The sequence below is a fragment of the Coregonus clupeaformis genome, chromosome 30 (assembly GCF_020615455.1).
Source record: "Coregonus clupeaformis isolate EN_2021a chromosome 30, ASM2061545v1, whole genome shotgun sequence".
Lineage (NCBI taxonomy): Eukaryota > Metazoa > Chordata > Actinopteri > Salmoniformes > Salmonidae > Coregonus > Coregonus clupeaformis.
Genome location: NC_059221.1, coordinates 37,069,486 through 37,073,068, shown reverse-complemented (window position 1 = coordinate 37,073,068; position 3,583 = coordinate 37,069,486). Strand labels below are relative to the sequence as shown.

Genomic DNA, 3,583 nt, shown 5'->3' with positions numbered 1-3,583 from the left:
TGAGGTTTTCAACATTTTCCCACTCTCCCCTAGAACCTAAGAACGATCCACCTAGAAAGTGCCATACTGACCTCATTCCTGATTCCAATTGGACCATTCATTTCAGATGGACAAGTGCTTGTTTATGAGTAGACTGGCAGAGAAGTTAAAGACAGAGAGCCAGGGAGGGGGCAGCATGGCCAGAACGCTCACTGTGGAGAGTGACACCCCAGCATCAAGTGCCTTGGAGGACAGTTGTTTTTCCTAAGAGTGGTCAAAATCCCATTCAAGGCAACACAGTTGAAGGAAACGAGAGACAAAGAAAACAGAGGTAAAAAGAGGTATCTTCTTTGAAAGTTTCAGTCCTATTTCCTGACCCCCCCTTACCTGTTAACCTGGATGTTCTTCAGAGCATGCTCAGTCCAGTGTGATCCCCTCAGGCAGTTCCACTTCGACAGGGTCACTATCGTCAGGGTCTACTTCAAAGTGGTCAGGTGGGCCTTGAACTTCTCTGCCCTCTTCCGCGGGGTGCCGTCCACCCCCGGCCCACTGGCAAACTGGAAGAAGTCCTGACAGAGAGAAGGGAAATGGAGAGCAAGTTAGACACGAGACACACCAAAACAAACGCTGGCCGTGTGCAGCAGATCACCTGATGGGTGCCGACGAACTGAGGCAATTCAACATTTAGAATCATCAGGAAATGAATAGAAAAGGACGGACTGTGTTCTGTGGTCAGATGCGATAGGACGGCCACCTGCTGCTTTTAACCAATCATCGGTGTGGTCTGTTTTGTCTTTTAGAACTGGGGAAGATATTCTATAATACAGACATCAGTAATAATGGGGTTTCATTGATGCCAGCTCACCTGTAGCGTGAAGGTGAGGTAGTTGTCCTGAGACACAATGTCCACAGAGAAGTCTGGAGGTATCTCTCCCAGCTGCTGGAAGTGTTGAGGCCCAGGTATAGGTCCGGGCGCTGACGCAGGGCCTCCAGGGCACACTTCCCGTGCTCAAAGCCCTTGTACGTACACAGTCCCAATGAGAAAACTGCAGCTCACCTGGGGAGAGGAGGGAGGGGGGGAGGGAAAGGCATAGGAGAGAAGCAGAGAGAGGCAATCAGAAAGACAGTTAATTTCCAACTGGTGATGATCGAACCCAAAACAGTAGTGTGACATATCCAGGATTGCTCTTAGAGCAAAGGCTGTTGTTGTCAGTTTTCCTATTAAATGTGGTTAATAGTTGTTGAGGATAGGCACCTGAGGCAGACAGACATATGACTACTGCATGGTTGCAATCATGTCAATTCAAATGTCTAAGCCCCAATCTCTTTTGATGTTCCGCTGCCTATAGAGTAAAGTCTAAGTTCCAATTCACTTTATCTGCTCCATAAATCCACATAAACCAGTAAAATATATCACATAGATCTTCCTTCCGCCTGACCTAGCACGTTGAGTGGCTGCTGCTGGTGTTTCTCCAGTAGAATGTCCAGGGCATAGCTCAGGTCTGGGCTACACTGGGTGATCTGGGCTGGGGTGGCTCCAGGAGGGTAAGTCTGCCTGGGGATGGGGGAGAACCTCAGCTCAGTCCCCTCTCTCGGCTTCATCCTGTGCGGCCTGTCCAGCCCCTCCCTCATGCTCTGACACTTTATCGTTCCTGGGCAGGTTCTGCTCCTCGTGGTTCTTGGTGTGTGTGAGCTGAAGTTCTGGGATCACGTCGCTGAAGGCACACACACGACCCAAGAGAAGCTGCAGCCTTGTGGCCAGCTCCTGGTTCACCTGGGCAGTTAGGGAGACCCACTTCTGCATCACCTCGTACGGGTAGGGGCCTCAGAAAGGGTCCAGGTCTTGTAGGTCCACCCAGACCCGGCCCACCTCCTCTTCATTCTGGGAGGCAGATGTCCAGATCCTCCTCTTTGGGGTCCCAGTTGGCCAGCCTGATCTCTCTGCTTCAGAGGCCTGTTTTAGGGCCTGTTTTACCCCCAAGGTCTGGTGCGTTGGAGGAGCGGTAGTGGAGGAAGTGGAGGCCTGGTGGGATCATCTTCGTCCCCAGAAAGCGAGACCCGACCTGCCAGCTCTTGTAGTTGATGCCCAGCTCTGAGCCCTCGGGACCCTCCAAAACTACCAGGGTCGCCCCCTCCTCAAACAACCCCCATTCCACCACAGGCTTTATGTCCCAACTATCTCTTACAGTCTCACCTCAGAATTAGACGTTCATCCATGTTTCTCAAATGTCAAATTTCGAAGTTGTTGCAAATGTCACATTTCAAAGCGTTTAAGGTTAAGTTTAGGCATTAAACTCAAAATCTTTACGGTTAGGGTTAAGTTTAGGCATCAACTCCGAAATCTTAAGGTTAGGCATTAACTCTGAATGGTTAAGGTAAGGGTTAAGGTTTGGGATAGGCTTAAAACAAAAATCTTAAAAACAACTTCCTATTGCTGGATTCGAACTTGCAACCTGTAGAATCAGACGCAGATGATTACGTTAAGCATTAACTCCGAATGGTCAAGGTAAGGGTTAAAGTTTGCGATAGGCTTTAAAAAAATAACTTTATTTTGCTAGATTTGAATTTACAACATTTGAAATCAAACGCAGATGCTTACGTACACCTGCCATCCCTGTCCACACAGCTCAAGCAAAACCGAAACCTAATTGAAGGTAACAACGCTCACTATTGCCCCTAGTGACCGGTTTCCATGTCATATCCCGACAAATGGAAGTTGAATACTGACTTGTATCCAGTGCTTAAAACCCCCTAGAGTCGATTTAGCATAATAATAAAAATCCCCATCAACATCCGTCCGTTTAAACGAGCGATATCAGTTTTTTGCGCCGATGTCGCCCTTCCGCATCTGCGGTGAAAGGTGGCAGTGTTTGAGCGGTGTTTGTCAGAGCATGAGACATCCCAAAAATCGGTCTTCTCGAAGGGGTTCTCCGTTTTGCTCTACAACCCCCACAAGCAACACGGAACTCCTCTGAAGTCAGTACAGCCGATCTGCCAACTTCTGTCTGTAGCGTCTGAAAAGTTTGGACCTCACACTAATATGACCTCTCTATAGAAAGGTTAGTTAGTCTCCTACAAACACATCATTTGTTTTGCTCTAGGACTCCCACAAGCCTCACAAGGCTGGTCTGAAGGTTGCTGGGTACCAGTTAACAAAATGAATGGAAATATATGGAGATAGTTTAGTGCCTAAAATAAGAGGTTAAATACATGTAACAAATTTAATTAAAATAATAACAATTGTGTGTTTTACATGAAATCCAAATAAAAATCAATTTAAATTACAGGTTGTAATGCAACAAAATAGGAAAAACACCAAGGGGGATGAATACTTTTGCAAGGCACTGTATGTAGATGTGTTCAAGTTACTACAGCCACAGAGATGCTACAGGTTACATGCTATCTCAAATCCTTGGGACGTCCCTACCCCGTTGAAGTTGACATTTTAAATGGTTAGGGTTAAGTTTACGGTATGGACGTCCCAAGGAAGCCAGATAGCACTAACCGTTGCTACAGAGTTCATGTAAAGATGACGGTGCATGTGGAATATCTTTCCCCACAGAAACAAAAACCTAGAATAAAAAACTATCTGGAAGTTATGCAA

The 3,583-nt window shown here is 46.9% G+C and overlaps 1 pseudogene; it reads right to left on the bottom strand.

The window, feature by feature from the left end:
• Positions 1-365: 365 nt before the first annotated feature.
• Positions 366-2,678, bottom strand: LOC121546428 (annotated as a pseudogene).
• Positions 2,679-3,583: the final 905 nt, after the last annotated feature.